Here is a 21,023-nt window from a genome sequence, read left to right as displayed (position 1 = left end):
TTTCTCCTATGTATTTTTGGTAAAGGACAGAATTCCCTTTAGGAATGAAATATAGCTAGAGATCCATCCATGTTGTCTTTTATAATGGAAACATATTCTAGCCTCTATAAATCTCACTTATCCCTTAAAAATCATGAACATAAGCTGACTATATTATAATATTTGAAGAAATCAACTGGAAGAAAGGTCTTCTTTGCAGAAGTTTTGCCGAAAGGTCCTGGGCTTCCTGGAGGTACTTATACTCCATCCATCCTTTTTTTTTAAAAAAGATTTTATTCATTCATTCATGAGAGACACAGAGAGAGGCAGAGACATAGGCAGAGGAAGAAGCAGACTCCCTGCAGGGAGACTGATGCAGGACTCAATTCCAGGACCCTGGGATCACGACCTGAGCCAAAGGCAGATGCTCAACCACTGAGCCACATCCATCCATCTTTTTCTTGTTGCTGCTGTTTTGATAGGGAGAGAGAAAGAGGGGTGGGGAGTGGCAGAGGAAAGTGAAAAAGAGAATTCCAAGCAAGCTCCATGCCCAGTGAGGAGCCGGACACAGGGTTCCATCCCATGACTCTGACACCAGGACCTGAACTGAAATCAAGAGCCAGATGCTCAACCAACTGAGCCACTGAGATGCCCCTATACTCCATCCATCTTAACTTGGACTGTGATATACCATCTTAGGTATTACTGAGGTTTTATTCACTGGATCAAAATATAATTAAGCTTAAGCCAAATATAAATTTTTTATATTTTGTACATGTTAAAGATTTCCTCTCACCTTTGAACATCATGACATAGTTGGGATTTTCCATCTTACTCAGTTTTAGTAAAAAAACAGTATCGGGGATATACCACACAGGTTTTGGTTGTCTCAAAGTGACAGTCAGGTAATCCAGATATATCTAAACCCTCCTTTGTCTATGCTGCCTCTTTTCTGTGAGACATCTAAGGTAGTTGTACATAGAAGGTACAATGTGAATGGAAATCTGGGGGTCCTTCTTTCAAAAGTTTTCTCTGAACATTGACTTTATGCCAGGCACTGTCCTAGGTGCTACTACAGTGAACAAGTGACAAGAATGCCTTGCAATAGAGCTTACAATCTAGTAAGTAAACCAATAAAAGATGGAATATATCAGATAGACTTGAAACAGTAATAACAACAATCTAGATCACTTCTTAAATTTCTTATTCCAAAGCAGATAGATCTTTGTCTTGGACCTGACTTAAAGTATGTGACTTAGGCTCATCTTTAATCCTTACTTTCACTGTGCCCTCAGGGGACCACCATGCTCACAGTGATGAATGCACTCTACCCACTGGCACAGGACAGAGGAAAAGCAGAGTGGTTTTATAGCAGTGATCTTACCTGCTATTAAACAGGCCCTTTAGCATCATAATTAGACCAATTGAAATTTCAGTTCCTTCTTGGTTTAGGACTGGTGCATTTGAGAGGGAGCAACCCTCTGAGTTAGAAGCAATGCAGGGAGTGCAACCCCTCCCACCCCCACCCTTTCTTTGGAGCATGAGAACTCATGTGCTATGGTTCTCATGTAAGGACTTCTTATGCATGTAACAAAAGAATTTCTCCTATTTGGGCTGCCTTCCCTCACAAACACCAAACAGTAACTGTAGGCTAGTAGTGTTCATTGGATACATTTTCTGGAAATATACCTGATGAAAGTATGAAGGCCCATAGGCCAGGATAGCTTGTCTATGCTCTGCACCACAAAAACCTCCCTTCTCTGCATTCTCATAACTGGGGTTTCTCTTTTTTATTTTTATAGTCAATTTATTTTGCTTAAACAGGGAGTAATGAGGATAAGGTTTTCATCCCCCTAAGATTATGGTCCTATAGTCAGGTAAAAATTTTGCTGTGTATATGGCAATCATTTTAGGAATATGTAATTTCTCTTGAATTGGCTGCTCCTAGAGCACTTATTCAGAAGGCACTAACTCATTCTCAAAGAGGATCATTAGAAACCAAGCCAAATAGGCAGCTGATCTGCCTTGCCTAGTGAAGTAAGCTGCTTTGGGAGTCCTCTCTGTCTCCCTCTCTGCCTCTCTCTCCCTCCCTCCCTCCCTTCCTCCCTATCGCTTTTCTGTTCTTTCACTCTTACTCTCTCATTAATTCAGCTTTCAGGGTTGCTGCAGCAGGTGGAGGATTTTATCTTTTCATCTCATTAATCACTTGTGGGTTGCTGAGGAGAGCTTTATTAATACCTGGTCGAAAGACAGGATAATCCATAACATCTTCTAGCAGAAGCAAAGCCAGCTGTGGAACCAGTGTATCACTATGTAACCAGGCTGAAGAAATTTATGCAAACTAACATGATGCATCTCTAAAGGAAACTTGCTCAAGCAGCTCAAATCAGGAAGGAAATGATTACTGTAACCCTCACTTGCATGATTGGATCTCTGCTAACATCATCAAAGTTGGTTTTGCACTCCTAACATTTCTGCTATCTTCTCTTTCTTACTGCTCTGGCACTACAGGATCCTAGCAGTTCTCCAGAACCCTGCTCTACCCTGCCCCTGTCCCACTAATTGCTCTCTCAAATTTGTGCTTCTTATTTTTTTGTTTAGAGTATCATCCCTTCCACAATTTCCACTGTGGTTAAATTTTTAGTTAAGATGTTGGAATTTGAAAGTGAAATCATATTACTATACTTGAAACTCCTTGGAGCACCTGGGTGGCTCAGTGGTTGAGCATCTGCTTTTGGCTCAGGTCATGATCCTGAGGTCCTGCAATCAAGTCTTGTATCAGGCTCCCCGCAGGGAGCCTGCTTCTCCCCCTGCCTGTGTCTCTGCCTCTCTCTGTGTGTCTCTCATGAATAAATAAAATAATTTTTTAAAGATTTTATTTATTTATTCATGAGAGAGAGAGAGAGTGAGAAAGAGAGAGAGAGAGAGAGAGAGAGAGGCAGAGACATAGGCAGAGGGAGAAGCAGGCTCCATGCAGGGAGCCTGACGTGGGACTCGATCCTGAGACTCCAGGATCACGCCCTGGGCCGAAGGCAGGTGCTCAACCTCTGAGCCACCCAGGGATCCCCTCTCTTTTTTTAAAAAAAGAAACTCCTGAAAACCCATATAGGTTGATGTTCTTCAGTCATTTCATCATCCAAATCCTCCACTCTCATGAAAAGTTCCATGTATTGAGTGTTAACAAATGCATTTTTTTAAAAGATTGATTGATTGATGATAGACACACACACACACACACAGAGAGAGAGAGAGAGAGAGAGAGAGAGAGAGGCAGAGACACAGGCAGAGGGAGAGCAGGCTCAATCCCGGGACTCCAGGATCGCGCCCTGGGCCAAAGGCAGGAGCCAAATGGCTGAGCCACCCAAGGATCCCCAAAAAATGCATTTTATCATTTTTTTAAAAGATCACAGACACTATAAAACTGTTAAATAGATTATCTGATGCAGGAGAACAACACACTAAGCTGATACAATTCCAGCCCAAAGCAAAGGATCCTGTCATTTTAATTTTATAAGCTTCTTAGGGGAAAATATAAGAGACACATTAGATCTTTCTGAGTACTGAACATAGCTTGGGGATCCCCATGATTTGTTTTGTGGATCTCTAAAATAGATGGTAGTAGCTGTTAGCTGAGCTGGCCTAGGCTGCATACTTCCCAAAGAATCAAAGATATAGTTTTAATAATGAAGAACTTTCATTCTGGAAAGTTTGACAAATGATGTTTTATGTTGTTACTAAAGGAACTGTTACTGAAGTATTAAGAGATTCATAAGGATTAAGGTTTAAGGTTGGATTTAAGTGAGTGGAATAGCTAGAAGCCAGTTAGATCAACTTCCAGGGCTAGATATATATATATATATATATATATATATATACACACACACATACATATATATGCATATATATACACACATATATGTATGCATATATGCATATATGTAATATATATATTTGTATATTAAAAAATTAAATAGAATTTGAATATGACTATCATATGTTTAGAAAGAAGAAATAACTGCTGAAACTGACTGGAGTCAGTGTTTTTGTGGTTCCTCTTATTGAATCTGTGCTCTACCATATTTGTTCTATACCTTGCATCCAAGCTAGCATCTCTAGCCATGGTTTCCCATCAAATTTTCTTTTTTTAAAGATTTTATTTATTCATGAGAGACACAGGGAGCGGCAGAGACACAGGCAGAGGGAGAAGCAGGCTCCCTGCAGAGAGCCCCATGTGGAACTTGATCCCAGGACCCCAGGATCATGTCCTGAGCTGAAGGTAGATGCTCAACTATTGAGCCACCCAGGAATCTCTCCCATTAAAATTTACTGTATTTGATGTGCTTCAACTTTGGTGTGACATAGACTACCTGATGAAGGCCACAAATCTTCCAGGATCACTGTAATTTTGTTTCTCAGAGGCATAACTGAAAGAAATGATAACTTCTAGAGTTTAGTGAAAATAAGGATGTAATTTTTCTCCATCTAAGTATCTGGATTCCTTAAATTCTATCTTGGAGGGGCATCTGTGTCTCTCATGAATAAATAAATAAAAAATCTTTAAAAGAACTCTATCTTGGATTAAAGACCCCTACAAATATAATCCATTTTTTGTTGTTGTTGTTGTTATTGAGGAATATATAGTGAAGATTGGGCCCAGATTAAGTTACATATAGAAAGAGAATGCTTGGGGCATCTGGGTGGTTCAGTCAGTTAAGTGTCTGCCTTCAGCTCAGGTCATGATCTTCAGGTCCAGGGATTGAGCCCCACATTAGGCTCCCTGCTCAGTGGGGAGTATGCTTCTCCCTCTCCCCCTGCCCCTCCCCTCTCCCCAACTTGTGCTCTCTTTCTCTCTCAAGTAAATAAATAAAATCTTTTTAAAGAAGAAAGATAATGCTTTATTTCAGATATTTTCAGCTACTAAAACCACCCCATTATTTCAGAACCAGAGACAGAGAGGGAGATAGGTCTCTAAAGCTTCTCTGCCTTTACAGTTCTGATTCCTACTCTGTATTTTGACTTGTTTTGGAGCTACCTGATTTGGACTTCTTTATTCTTTCTGCAGTTAACATATGGCACTGTCTCTCAGACTTGGTTCTCTATAATGATTTGTGTTTTAAAAAAAAGTCTCTTCCCTTTGTCATCTCAAGTCTTCCTCTGTCTTCCCTGAATGTTGATATTCAGTCTGTCTCCTGGCCACCTACTATTGCTCTACCTCTGACGAATGGCCCATCTCCAGCTCTGCAGAGGAATATGGACAAATGAGAAGAGAATGTGTTAATTAGGGAACTAGAAACTTAATGAATATTTGACACAGTACTTTGCCATTTGCTATGACTTTCTTTTTTGGCAGAGTTAAGCAGTGAATAATTTTAACTGTATTATGAGTTGATGCAATTTACAATACAATGTTTGCTTATATTTGGGAATGCAATAGAGAGTCCCTAATGTAGTCTAGGTCATCAGCCCCATTTAAATTTCTGCAATGGCTCCTAATAACTAGGATATAGCAATAGACCAAAGTCTAGCACCCTGAAGTGATCTGGCTCCATGTTGCATTTAGTTGACAGATAATATACAAGTCAGTCTGTTTACTTATGAGACAACAGGCCCTTCACTTTCCTTGATGAATCAAATTTACTCCTGTAAACATATTCTATGTGTCTCTCTAAGTTCTCCAAAATTCTATTTAGGAGGAAACATACACATATTAGCCAATTTCATTAGATTTATAACTAACTTGGTTTAGGTGGTAGAACCTCGATAATAGAGAGAAATTTGCAACACACTTTGTAATTGGATAATAATCCTCCTCATTATTTAGATGCACAGTGACCAAACCAATGATGATAAATGTCCTATTACACTCTAGGCTTATCTGTCCAAACTTGCATGAGTATGATAAAAGAGAAGGGGGCATTATAGACTTGGAAATTATACTATAACAATGGTTGAGGGACCTGGAGTATTTATCTTGGAACATGAGAGTAACATTTAAGAATCAGAATAACTGTCTTGAGTAAGTAGGGTTAAAACTTGAAGGAGCCATTCAAGGACTCCTTTGATCTATATTGTTGCTATATCTTAGTGGAGGTAAATTAGTTGGAAAGATACCTGCAATTCATTTTGCTCTTAGGTTCAACTTATGTTAAATATTTTTCCAGCATTCCTACTTTTAGAAAGCATGATGGCTATGGGTTTTACATTCCTTTATTCTTTTGACTATCCTAGGAAGGGAGTGCTTTTGTTCTCATAGCAGGGTGAACTTTGGGAAGTTTTTCCTCCTTTTCTATTTTTTGGAAGAGTTTATGAAGAATTGGTATTAATTCTTCAGATTTATTTATTTAATTTTTTGGGATTCACCACTGAAACCATCCATGTCTGGGATTTTCTTGGTAGTTTGTTTTTGATTACCAATTTAATCTCATCTCTTGTTATAGGTCCATTCAGACTGCTTCACAAATGACCTTTAGTACTTTGGGTCCTTATAAGAGTTTGTACATTTCATCTATTTAATTTGTTGACATACAATTGTTCAGTTTTCATTGATGTTCTTTTTAGCTTCTGTAAGGTCATAGTAATGTCACTTCTTTGATTTCTGATTCTAATAATTTGAGTCTATGCTCTATATTCCTCTCCTACCCTTCTTCTCCCCCACCTCCCCAACTCCCACCATCAAACTAACTAAGAGTTTGTCGAATTTTGTTGATCTCTCCAAAGAATCAGCTTTTGGCCCTATTGTTTTTCTCAAATCTTTCCTCTATTTGGTGAATTTTCATTTTAATCTTTATCATATCCTTCTTTCTCTTGCTTTCAGTTTAGTTCAATCTTCTTTGTCTCATATTAGTTCTTGCTACTGTTTTGAGATCTTTCTTCTTTCTTAAGATAAACATTTATAGCTATAAAGTCCTTCAAGGCATTGCTTTAGCTGCATCTCATGATTTTGCATATGTTGTGTTCTTATTTTCATTCACTTCAAAGTATTTTCTGATTTCTGTTTTTGATTTATTCTTTGGCTTATTGGTTATTTATGTGTGCTGTTTAATCTCCACATATTTGTTAGTTTTCCAGCTATTGGTTTTGTAATTTCATCTTACTGTGGTCAGATAACATGCTTTGCATTTTCCCTATCTTTTTAAATTCATTAGGTTTGTTTTACAGCTTCACATATCCTGGAGAATGTTCCATGTGCTTTTGAGGAAAATGCATAATCTGTTGTATTGGGTGGAGTGTTCTAGAAATGTCTATTAACTTCAGTTGGTTTACAGTGTTATTCAAGTCTCTTTTTTCCCTTGTTGCTTTTTTGTCTAGTTCCATCTATTATTGAATGTGGAAACCATTCATTACTGATTTATTTTTTTTCCTTAAAATATTCCCCGCTCTGTCATAACTTATGGAGTTGTGATCATAACATGTAATTATAGTTTCTCAATGCTAAAACCATATTACTTAAGTCAAAACTCTTGAACCTTAGTATTCCTATCTTCAAAATGTAATACTCACTCTGTACTGCTTGTTTTAAATGGGTTATGTTTGGATTGTACCTAATAGTACATGTAAAAGCATTTTGTAATTACATAGACTTCTATAATATTGATTCTCAACTGGGGGCAATTTTGCCCCCCTGTGATATCTGGCAATGTCTGAAGACATTTTTGATCATCACAACTTGGGAGGTGATACTAATATTGGTGGATGGAGGTCAGAGTTGGTATTAAGTATCTCACAAGGCACAGGAGAGTTCTCTTCAACACACCATTATCTGGTGCAAAATGTCAACAGTTCCACTGTTAAGAAATACTGCTATACATAGGTGACTCAGCTTTTGCAGAAATCAGGCTAAGAAAAGATATAAATGGTGTTTATAAAATCATGGAGAGTGTGGATAAGGGGATGTTAACCTTAGTCTCAGGACATGAGTGTCTTAAAGAAGGCTAGATCCATGAAACTTCAAACAAACAAGGAGTTGAAAAAATGTATATACTGAGTGAGTTTTACATTATACATATAATTATAATTAAATAATTTATATATGCAAAATAAAAATTCTAGGTCCCACATTTTTCCCAGAATGACTCATACAGTAACAGTAAAGACACTGGGGAGAAAAAGAAGATATGGGTTTAAATTCCCATACTAAAAACATATATCGAAATTATAAGTAAAAATAAAAAATATTAAGAAGTACATTAAAAGAAAGGATAAAACGTAAGACTTATTTATGTCTGCTAAAATCAGGGGATTCAGTTACAAAGAGGAAGCCAGACATTTTTGCAATCCAAACAGTAAAGCTTCTCTAGTTCAAAGGGTTAATGAACAGGCATCTAAAGAATACCTGAAAAAGCTAACTTCTGCCATGCCATCCTACCAGCCATACTTCCTAAAAATAACCACTGTTAACATTTTATGTTTTTCTAGAAAAATCGGGTCTAGTTTTAAAAACTAGTAAATACATTGAAAAACCGTGGAGATGGGGTTTATGAGAGTTCAGGGGAAGATATTTCCATTTTGCTTATTAATGGAAGCCTGGGATGTTTTAGAAAAGACCTTTGACATTTTTATTATGCCACAGAGAAAGGCAATTCTGATGTACCTCAGTATTTTTATCCGTTACATTCCCAGAGCAGAATGCAGTTCCGAGGAAGTATGGTATTTGGTTGTCATTATTACTCTGATTATTCTGGCACTTCTGAGTTTGCAAAACCCTCAAATCGAATTTACTCCTACACCTATCCTGAAAGGACACAAACACAACCACAGGAAAATGGCAATTTCAATGACTACACCATATCTCTGGTATATTCATTTCAGTCAAACTTCAAACTTAGCTAAGTCTTTCAGGAGCTTTAATGTTTTCAAAAGCTCCTTAGAAAATCTTTCAGGCAAAGGAGACTTAAAGTCACACACTCCAAAGCTGAGCAGTCAATGAGAATGCAGATAATAAGAATTTAGCAGACCATTAGCATGCAGCTGCTTCATTCTTAAAAGAATAATTTTATGTAGGAGTGGACCTCATTCTTTCTGGGCTGCAGTTTGCTGCAGAACACCTCAGGAACAGGCATCACTGGCAAGATTTCCAGTACAATGCACTATCTTCGGAACTTTTCAATAGCTCACCCTCAGTCTTGCATGTGATAAAGAACCATGAATTTCATGGGATTCTTTTTTTTTATGATAGGCCACTAATCACCCTTGATCCTATGATAAATTTAAATACTAACTAATCCACTTTGAATAGGGATTAAGCTTCAACATAGAAGGAAAGGATTCATTAGAATTCATTACATCAATTTGTAATTTGAATGATGCATCTTCTAAATAAGATACTGCTGTTTCTAGCGATTGTTAACTGGCAGCCTAAACATCCTTATTATTAATTAATGGGAAGGGTGATAAAATCTGTAATAATGGAGGGAATGTTGGTGTGCCCCCCTCCTCCTTTAGCTTCTTGAATTGTGTAACAGTTCTTATTTTTAAGACAAACAATCCCAAGGTAGAATAATCATCATGGCAGAAGGAAAAATATAACAAACTCAAATTTCTCATGTCAAGGATAATTTGATGTGTATGAAAAATGTAATGCATATTGTTAGACTTCCTCATTTGATGTATGATTTATACTTGTTGGACTTATTGTTGTCAAATTATTTTACAAATTTGGGGTAGAAATCAGATCAAATAATCATCTATCACTGCCGTATTTTCCATATCTGGAACGGAAACATCCAGTATTACTGAGCTAAACTGGAATAATAGCTTCCAAACCTGAGTAATATTTCATTCCAAACAATTGTTACTAATAGTACATTGATTTAACTTTTGATCTTCAGAATGAATTAGATATTTCTCTTTCCCACTTAAAAAATAAAGACTTCTGTAAGTAGTCAGTCATTTGAGAACTGAATAAAGAAATGTTCTGGGGCCTTAGGGGCTATGACAGTGTTTCACTCAACTTGAAAAACTAAATCATGTTTTTCAATGCAGTGAATTGTCTTAAATTTTAATTCTGTACTTACATAGGGTACTGTCAAATGAAGCTTAGTATTTTTATTCTACTGACTTTTATGGCTTATTAAAAATTATTTTTTTAATAAAGATTGGTAGTGACACAATGGGAGTGTTTACACAGCACTTGGTGGATGCAAAGCATTGTGCTAGTGCTCTAGCAGTAATTCATTTAGTCCTCACAACAGCCTTTTAATTCTGTCATGTTAGAAATCTCATTTCAGGGGTGCTTGGGTAGCTCAGTTGGTTAGGCATCCAACTCTTGATTTTGGCTCAGGTCATGATCTGAGTTGTGAGATTAGGCCCTTTGTCAGTCTCTTTGCTCAGCAGAGTCTGCTTGAGATTCTGTCTCTCCCTCTCCAACTACTTCTCCCCCCACCCAATAAAAAATAGAATAAATCTTTAAAAAAAAAAAGAAGTCTCATTTCATAGGTGAGGCACATGAGGCTGAGAGGTTAAACAACTTGTCCAAAGTCACACACAGAGTTAATAGTGGAAATGAGATTCATACCTAGATAATGTGTCACTAGAGTTCATGCTTACATTCAGTCTATGATTCTACCTTGTTGATTGAGTTCTCCCGATGATCCACTTCCTATACATATGGGAATGATTCTTGACTTCCATAATGGAATAATCTCCTAATAATTCTTCTTCAGCTCATGATTGATTTTCATCTTGTGCCTTGAAAGGAACCCAATGCATTTTTATAATCCTAAAGCTGGACACCAATGCAAAATGCCACAATTGCAGGCAATTTCCAGAAAATTTCCTCAACTCTTCTCTTTATCATCTTCACTATCTTTTTCCTACCCAATTCTTTTTGATATTGTTCCCAATTCCTCCACTGATCACAGCTTATATACTCATTCATTTCTTCATTTTTTTGCTCCTGATTTTATATATCTAATTTCTCTTGTCTTCCTCAGTTTATATACCTTACATAAAATTATTACACATTATACATGATTGAATAGTTTATGCTGTGGTAATGGGTACATCCTGAAATCTCAGTGTCTTAACACAATAAGGGCCCTTTTCTCTCTTTCAGCTCTTCTATCAGGACCCAGTGGTCTCCAAGGTCTTCATGGTAGAAGAGAAGGATGATGGAGTCAGTCATACTGATTCTTAACTGCTTTCACTCAAAAGTGGGACATGTACTGGTCAAAACTAGTCTATGGACCCAACTTAACTGAAGGGTGATTGAGAAACATAGGGGAGCATATGGAATATCTCGTGAGCTTTTATAATCTTTCCCATCATGTATTAAGACTTCACTATGTTCTGATATATATACATTATAAAGCTGCCTCTTAATTTTATCCTGAGAATGAGCTTATGATCTGCTTAAACCATTTTCTCTTTTTACTATTGATGTATAGTGAAGGGAACCCTCTAACACCAAAGCCTAGAATACCAAAACAATAATACTAATATTATAATGATATTTTGCTACACTTATAATGGACATTAGAAGACTCCAAGTCAGGTAATAAAGGTACCATCTAATTTTAAATTCATGAGATATAAAGAAAAAAACTTAAAGAAAAAAATTTAATTAAACCAGTGTGTTGTAATTCCTCTCTCAATCTCTTGTCCAATCTTTCATAAATTTTATAAAGTATGTGTACCAATCAAGATATTTTACAAAAGGACATAGTACATATTAAAATAACAAAACTATTGTTTTAATCTATGGCATTGGGGATCTTTTCTTCATATCATTCTAAGATCAACAAGCTGTGTTGGATTATCCAGCCTTATATAACTGTTTTCCAAAGAATAGGAATCAACACTTCAGTTTGGGAGCTCTTTATAAACAGGTAGAATTGTTACTATGCATATATGTTTGTATCCTCCTAAAATAATGAAGGTAGACATTTATTTAAAAAAATTGAGGTTATTTCTTTCGAGATGATAAAGTAATGCCTTTGTGGAGATCGGTTGTAGAAAAAAACATTTTTTTTTTTTTAAGCCTGGTAAAAGGCAACTGTCTTATAGAATGGGTGTCTAACTTGAAACTTCTTTTACATTAACTTAATCTTCTTTGAATGTCCAAAATCTTCACTTAGTGACTTTCATCTGAAGTTCTCCAATTTGTATCAACTACTACATGAACATTTATTTTCTTAAGCTTTCATATTAAGTGATATCACCAGTCAAATTTCTACCTCTGTTACTACATCAGTGAAACAGTGATTGAATACTGATATAATTACAGGTTATTGACATTTGATATAAGGGGAAAATAAGTCTTAAGTTAGTTGTCTATACTTTTTCAAATCAATTGATCTGCTGGAGGACACCTTTAATGAATGGATATTTGTAGAAGAGTGACTAAGGCATAGTAAGAAAAATATAATAAAAATCAGCTTTGAATTTTTTTAGTTTTCATTTTTGATCTTTTATTTTTAAAATTTCAAGATGAATTTTTGATAATGACATTTCTATGCTGGTCTTTAGTTTTGGTTTTATTTATTTTATGTATTATAGATAGAATTTATAAATTTTTAATGAAAAATGGTTTTACATATAACCAACTTATTGTGGTAATTATATTATTATCTTGTTTTATTTTATGGAGAAATTAGAGGAATACAATTTTGTTACATTTTTCTATCATTTGTAGACTAGATATTGTCTAGTATCAAAATATTGTCGGGGCAGCCTGGGTGGCTCAGCGGTTTAGTTCCGCCTTTACTCCAGGGCGTGATCCTGAAGATCCAGGATCAAGTCCCACGTCTGGTTCCCTGCATGGAACCTGCTTCTCCTTCTGCCTGTGTCTCTGCCTTTCTCTCTCTGTGTGTGTGTGTGTGTGTGTGTGTGTTTCTCATGAATAAATAAATAAAATATTAAAAAATATTATTGTTAAAATTGAAGAAGGTAGTAAGATTACATTTTTGCCACTAATTATGCAAATAGACTCAGAGGAGACAGTTTATGTAAAGTCAGGCATTCCAGGGATTCACACTGACCTTCCTGCAAGAACTTCAAGGGCTGAATGCAAATACCTTCACTGCCCTGAAATTTGTCCCAGTCAAATCCTCTCTTTCAAATCCTGCACAATAGAAGTCTTGGGTCCCCACCAAGTCCTTGTTTACATATTTAAGCAGATCTTCTTTCTTTTCTTTCCATTTTGAAAACTTGGCCCTGCCTTTTGGCATCCATGTTACCTATCCCTTTGCAAAGGTTGGTGATCTTTCTGGCTAGAAGATAGTGAGGATCATAATTTGTATAGAAAATCCCAGACACACCACTAAATTATCAGGCATAAAATGACTATGGATTTTCTTCATTAACTACAACACAGGAGTAATTCTCCTTTACCAGAAAGGAAAATCTGTTTGACTATGGGTTTAGCAATTTCTGGATACTTAGTTATGTTGATTAATATTTGAAAGAATGTCTGTATAGAACACCACCATAATCAAGATGAGAGATTGCAAACTGATGGCCAGTAGGTAGGCTCTGCTAGGCTAGAAGGTGTGCTTCAGCCATATTCACATGTTGGGTTTTGACTTTTTTTAAAAATACTTTATTTATTTATTCATGAGACACACAGAGGCTGAGACATAGGCAGAGGGAGAAATAGGCTCTTCAAGGGGAGCCTGATGCGGACTGGGTCCTGGGACTCTGGGACCGCCGTGAGCGGGAGGCAGATGCGCTCAACCACTGAGCCGTCAGGCGTCCTGGGTTTTGACTTGTTTTAAATGTATTAGTTGCCTACATCAAAAACAAAAAAATAAAAGGGGTGCCTGGATGGCTCAAATGGTAGAGCATTCTACTCTTGATTTTGGGATTGTGAGTTCAAGCCCTATGTTGAGTATAGAACTCAAAAACAAACAGGGATCCTGGGTGGCTCAGTGGTTGAGCGCCTGCCTTCAGCTCAGGGCATGATCCTGGGAGTCCTGGGATTGAGTCCCAGTGGCTTCCTGGCAGGGAACCTGCTTCTCCCTCTGCCTGTGTTTCTGCCTCTCTCCCTGTGTCTCTCATGAATAAATAAATAAAATCTTAAAAAAGCAGACAAAGAAAGAAAAATCCCAAACCAAAGCAAAGAACAACAAACAAAACCAGAATATTTTTCATAAAAGTCCAGATGTTAAGTGTCTCTTCAAAAATCTCTTACAACTTTGGACCTACATTGCTTGCATTCATTCAGCTGCAAGTGCTCTGGGTCTGTAGCTGAGATGTGTGTTCTTCGGGTCACAGTTCCTCTGCTACACATTCCCATCTCTCAATTGTCTTGTCAGTTTTGCTTCTCTTTTGGCATGACATGACAGACCTGCCCGTGTAGCACTGGGATTTGTAACCCTCTAACCCAAGTTATTCTTGTTCTAAATGTGTACTATTACTAATACCATTATATCAGAGTCACCTGATCATCTCACTAAGCTTCAACTGAATCTGAATCTTTGTTATCATGGTAGGAAATCTGCATGGCAGGAAATCTGCAAGTTCCCCAGAGATGCTTAAGGTATACCAAAATTCACAAATCACTAATAGAGTACACTGGGTATTTTCTAGAGGTTCCTATGTGAATTGTTTGGTGATTTCCCTTGCAAACTGCAAGGTCCAGATCCCTGACCCAATACCCCTCTCATGCCTTCTACACAGTTTGAATTTTTAAATACATATATTCCATATGACTCAGAAAAAGGACTGTTTCTATATATATAAGATTTAAATGAAGAAGATATTAAACACATTTTTTCTTCCATGTGTCCTCTGTTGGTACAGAAGACACATGGATTTTCTGAATTACTGGGCAAACAGGATCTAGAAAAGATGGAGTTGCGGGGCATTCCCTGTGCATTCCTGGAACTCCTTTCATTTCCCTCTTTTTTTTTTTTCCAGTCACACTGTATTTGTGTGGTATCTTTCCCTACTGGGAAATTGGTGTGCTCACCTGTCTTATAATTTTAGAGTAAGTATGGATTAGCTAACTGCTAAGTTTCTTAGAAGTCACAGGAGTCTTCTTTCTTTGGTCCTTTTGTTCTTTTGTTCTTTTTCCATTGTCTAACAAGATTACATGCTAGAAAAAACTTTGCTTCCCATGTGGAACTGGACTTTTTAAAAGATAGATATTGAAAGTTGTATAGTTTATTATGTTTCTCTTTTCACTTGGGTGACCAAGAATTTGAAAACCCAATTTTTAACTCAAATTTAATAATTGTACAGATATCCATGGCTGGAGTATCTGCATTTTAGCTTTAACATTTGGAATCATTTCCTGTGACATTTTTTAACTTGATCCTGAAAATTATTTTTAATGTATTATGGTTATATATATTAAGGCCAGTTCAAAAGACTTTAAATTGGGTGCCCAAATGCAAAACACACCCCCCCCCCCACACACACACACAAACACAAACAAAACAAAACAAAAGCAAGAGCAACAAAACACTAGGCTAAGAAGCCTAACTGATTTTCGTCCACTGAATGTAAGGTTTTAGGCTTAGGACCCCATTATAATTAGTTCTAAGTCTTCTTCTTTTTTTTTAAATGCCAACTGATTACCATTTCCAAAAAATAAATTTTAAAATTGAAGTTCCATATGTGTTGACAAATGCACCTATTCATTTAACACATACCATTAGTAAGAAACAAAATATTTCCATCATTCCAGAAGGTTCCTCATGATCTTTCCCAGTTAATCTCCAATCACTGTTTTAATTCTGTTAGAAAACAAAATTCAACTGAGTAAATTCTAAGGATCTTATTGGCTTATTCAATGATTCATGAAACAGACAGCATTCAATCTAGAAAATAGTAAAGAGCTCTGAGGAGCTGCATAAAATGAAAGACTTCCATAGGCAGAAAGGATGGGGAACAAGAAAGTCATATTAGACAAACAAAGTAGGTTGGTTACTGCAATGTAAGGCAGATGATGTAACTAGTACTGATCAGGCAATTCCTGATTGACTGTGTTAAAATTCCATTTCTGGAAGACCTTCAACTATAATTAAGTTGGGTCTCAGTTTGGTGACATGAGCTTGGCATAAAGGTTCAGTTTGTTGTTGTTGTCTTGTTTTTAACACTTCCCTCCTTTTTATCAGATTCTCAGCTTAACTGAGAGATAAGATAGAAATTTAAGACATTAGCACTACACCCAGTGACTACTCTGGAGTTCTTTTTTTAAAAAAATTTTTTTTATTATTATTTATTTATGATAGTTACAGAGAGAGAGAGGGAGAGAGGCAGAGACACAGGCAGAGGGAGAAGCAGGCTCCACGCACCGGGGGCCCGATGTGGGATTCGATCCCGGGTCTCCAGGATCGTGCCCTGGGCCAAAGGCAGGTGCCGAACCGCTGCACCACCCAGGGGATCCCTACTCTGGAGTTCTAACAGGTGTTTGTTTTTCTGAATCTCTGAGTGATATTCACAGGTCATGATATATTTTTATTGAATTTCTTTATGGCAGTCACAAGTCATAATGTTGGGCTTGCTTTTGGATCCTTTTATGATGTTCTTAGTCTTAGGGATATCATTTGCTTGATGGTTAGCAGTTGCAAACATACATTTAAAGCTTTGAAGAGACTATGTAACACCAGGGAGAGATTACTATGATTATTATAATGAACAGAATTTTCCCAATATCTGGAATCCATGATCCCTAAGACCCAAGCCAGTTAGAATCAATAAGTCAGGGAAAGACCTCATTGAAGGAGTCACTTTCTTAATGCAACTGGCTTGTTCAGTGATCTTATGTATGTGAGTCTCAGTTTCTCCATAAGTGTCCATCTGAGTGCAGCAAGTGGTGTTGGCCATAGCACAATCACTTCCTTAATCTGTTAAAAGATAACCAAGGATATCCTATAATCAAGGACATTTTTGGCCAAATAGTCTAGGGATTTTTGCTTTAGCAGCAGATTCTACAATATCTTCAAGAGTTAAGGAAAGGTTATTGATCATATCCTCATTTGCCAGGGGTGTAGATATGTACCCAAGGGAAGCAAATTTTGAATCATGAATGTCTATTGGAAATTCCTGTTTAAGTCTGTGGCTTGGGACTGGAAAACTGACAGCCATGGGATCCAGTAAAGTCTGGATCCCATGACTGTAGACTACACAGGTGGTTTTATTCTGGTTAACCTTACTGTGTATCCTTTTCTTTGCACAGAGCTTGGCTGCAAGTCTTCCTGGGTTTGGAATTGTTAACCAAAGGTAGGGCAATGGATCCACAGGGTTAGGGAACCTGACACAACAGAGAGGAGGCTGGGTTTGTGACAGACAAAGTAAAGTGTTCCAAATCAGGTGGAATTTTGTGACAGTCAGAACTGTAGGATCACCAGCATCATGGCAAATTCAACAGTCATTTAGAGTTTGGATCACTCCTGTTGGCAATGACCTGAGATATATGAACAACGGCATTATCTATCCAGGCCAGAGCAGGGAACAGGGTGGACAAAAGGATCATAAAAACCTTGAAGGTATAAGAATTAGGAGAAGGATAATCAAAGAGGGAAGAAGGAATGAAAAGAAATGTTCTTGATTCTATGTCTTGGAAGGAAACAGTCTACCTTGATGTTAGTTACTTCTTTTGTTACTCAATTTGATTTTGAGGTCTTCAGTGTTTTTGCACAGCACTAGGTCTAGGTGGAGCCTTCATTAGTTGTAAAGTATGCACCCAAGGTTTGCCACCTTATAATCTGGCAGGGATGTCAGTGGTCAAGAGTACTTGGTAAGGTCCTTTCCAATGTATTAAATGAATCTCACTATTGCAAAAGTCATTATAGTGAATAATAACTTTTTGTCATGACAGAAAACTTATGCCTATGGTTAAAGATCTGATGAGAATTTATTATAATGAAATTGATGAAAAAATATGGTTATGTCTGTGACACACAACATTTTAAGGTCATAGCTAAAATTATGACTAATGATAATAGAACATATCAGATTTCTAGGAATTTCATGCAATTTTTGGAACACTCATATTAAGTGTTTCCAGGGACCTTTTTCCAAGGAATGTGGGAAATCTCAACGTTATTTTGAAGCTGAAAAGACTCCATTAAGAGTTTGATTTTGGGAAGTTGTCAAAACATCAAAAGATTTGAATATCTGACTAAACCGGATCACAGATCATTATGAAAAAAGTAATTACCTATTTAACCAAAGTGACAACATAAGATATTAAAGTCAAATACAAAATGTAACACTGTTGTGAATACTTAACTCTTTCAATATTGAGAAGATTGGGTTTTCTTACATAATTAAAGACCTGATGAAGACAGTGTGAAGCACAGTAAATTACTTTGCTAAAACACAAAATCTTTGCTGTCTAGGCAAATTACTTACAAGGTAAAGAAGCTTTTATAAACTCTAATCAAAAGCAGACCAAAGGGATCCCTGGGTGGCTCAGTGGTTTAGCACCTGCCTTTGGCCCAGGGCATGATCCCAGACTCTTGGGATCAAGTCCCACATTGGGCTCCCTGCATGGAGCCTGCTTCTCCCTCTTCCTGTGTCTCTGCCTCTCTCTCTCTTTTTCTCTCGGTCTCTCATGAATAAATAAATAAAACCTTAAAACAAAACAAAACAAAACAAAACAAAAACAAAAGCAGACTAAAAAAGTCCAGAAAATTTTGTCCTTTTAGCAGAGAGAAAGCCAAATTCTAATTTTGCACCACTGTACTTTTGATATTAAAACTCATTAAAACAACAAGAACAGAAAACAAACTTAAATCCATTCCAATCTTAGCCAGCTTAATTATACATAAAATTTCCTTCCTAAAGCTTCTTCCATAACTTTTTTACATCCATTCAGATTTGGCCCTATCTTTTTTTTTTTTTTAATTCTGAAACAACCATTTTATTTTCCATTACACAGATGTCTCCTTTCACCATTATTATTTCTAAGTAGTTTTAGTTATGTATCAATTAGAATCATTAATCCTTAGAATCCTTAATTTGAAGTGAAAAGTAAGAAGTAAGCAATTGTTGACTTTTATACTACCATTCTGTAGATTGGCAAACCTGTTGATGTATTTCATAATTTCTGGAAGTATGTTCTTCCTGATAGTAAATGTTCAATGTGATACAAAATATGTTTACTAATAGACCCAAATATCTTTAGTTCTTCTGTGAAAGGAAGCCACAGTGGATAAATCTATATTCAGTGATTAATATTTCAGTGTTTTATGTTATTTGAATAAATATCCATCATTTGGCTTACCATAGTATAACTTTAAGTTTTCAGGTTGGCAAAAATTTTGGAAACTATTTAAACAGATATATCATAAAACATAATTGCTGAAAAGTTCACCTAAAAACTGTTATTCCACTTACCTCTCTTTATATTGCTTATTTTTAAATATTTAGATTACTCATGAAAATTTCACAAGACATTCAAGAAAATGTAGGGATATACTATTTTTTTTCTTGCTGACAAATTTTGTAATAACATAATCTTATTTATCTAGTAAATCCAGGTAAATTTTAAGTTGTAGTTCCACATTATAGTTAATGCTGATTGCTTTGAAGACATTTATATTTTAATTAAGCCAATGAACTGAAATTAGCTTTTATTTATCAAAGATTACCCCAGATCATATAAACTTGAAAATCATTTGGGTTAGTTTCGTTACTCTGAGAAATAGTTAATTTGACAAATGCTTATTTTTCTTTTAGCTAATTAAGTAGAGCTCCTTTACAAATTAATTTTGGCAATATCATTCAGAGGTAGAAAAACATCACAAACTATAATGTACATACTTAAGTATCTGACTATAGAGACAGGCACAAACAGAAATTTATAGCTTTTGTTTTAAAACTTCAGCCATGTGTCAAGTACAATAATACAAAATTCACTAGTTTACAAATGATAGTTAAATCCAAGCTGTGTTTCTGGCAGTTGGAATAAGTTAAAGTTACCTGCTCAGATGGCTAATGCGTCCTGTTGATATTTGTGGAGAAGACACTTAAGATTTTCATTTGCCTATTTTCCAAAGAGCACTGCCAACTCCCCATTTTTTTGCCTTTTGATAAGAATTACCTCCTTGAAGTTTGCATTTCAGAGATGGCCCAGATAAGAGTTCCTGGAGAAAACCAGGTAGAACATTGACATCTCAAAGTCACTGTGAAAGAACACAAGTTCCTGCAAGAGGGATTTTCATTTCCTAAAACCAGAATTTTAGAATACTTACAAGCGTTATGAGGTGAATAGGGAAGGTTTGGGGATTGGCTAAAGGGATAGGTGGACTTTGAATTGATTCAGGACCTGAATTTTTGTTCTTGTAAAGACTCCATTTATAAGATATGGACAGTTGTACTTAAACCCTCATGGAATTGGGTTACAACCTGAAAGGCATTATAGGCTGACCCACCCATCCAACTGCATTACCTTCAGTTTGCTTCTTTACATCAGGGAGAAGATCTCCAAATAAAATGGAGACCCAAAGATTCCTATGTTCTAGATTTAGAGCTGTTTGTTTTTGGAATGTTTTTCTTTCCCTTTGGGTATATACTTTCACATTTCTTAGGAATAAAGGCCTAAAACATAGTTCCTGTCAAGCTCTGAATATCGGCTTCCAATTTAACCAACTTCTGGCCATAGAAGTACTTACAAAAATCCTTTCAAATATCTCCTCAGGTTCATCTAGGACAAAGAATAAATATTTTTGCCAGTATTGAACAACTCCTCAGACTCAAGATACTCAAGCACTCTAAAGAGAGTGCTAAGGATACCACCATCCTGAGATCCAGAGCAACTTTTTTTTTTTAAGATTTATTTATTCTTGAGAGACACACACAGAGAGGCAGAGACACAGGCAGAGACACAGGTAGAGGGAGAAGCAGGCTCCATGCAGGGAGCCAGATGTGGGACTCGATCCTAGGTCTCCAGGATTATGCCCTGGGCTGGAGGCAGGCGCTAAACCACTGAGCCACCTGGGATGCCCCAGAGTAACTTTTAAGGATAGCCCAAATGAAAGAAGACAGATAATTCCCTTGAAAACTGGCAAGAGTTGGTAGGATCCTTGCTGCAAATCATGTCCAATCTACTTTTCTGTCCAGACATATTATTGGTACCCCTGACCTGATGGTTG

This window comes from Vulpes vulpes, chromosome 1 (genome assembly GCF_048418805.1).
Source record: "Vulpes vulpes isolate BD-2025 chromosome 1, VulVul3, whole genome shotgun sequence".
Taxonomy (NCBI): domain Eukaryota; kingdom Metazoa; phylum Chordata; class Mammalia; order Carnivora; family Canidae; genus Vulpes; species Vulpes vulpes.
Note: the sequence above shows the minus strand (reverse complement) of the source record.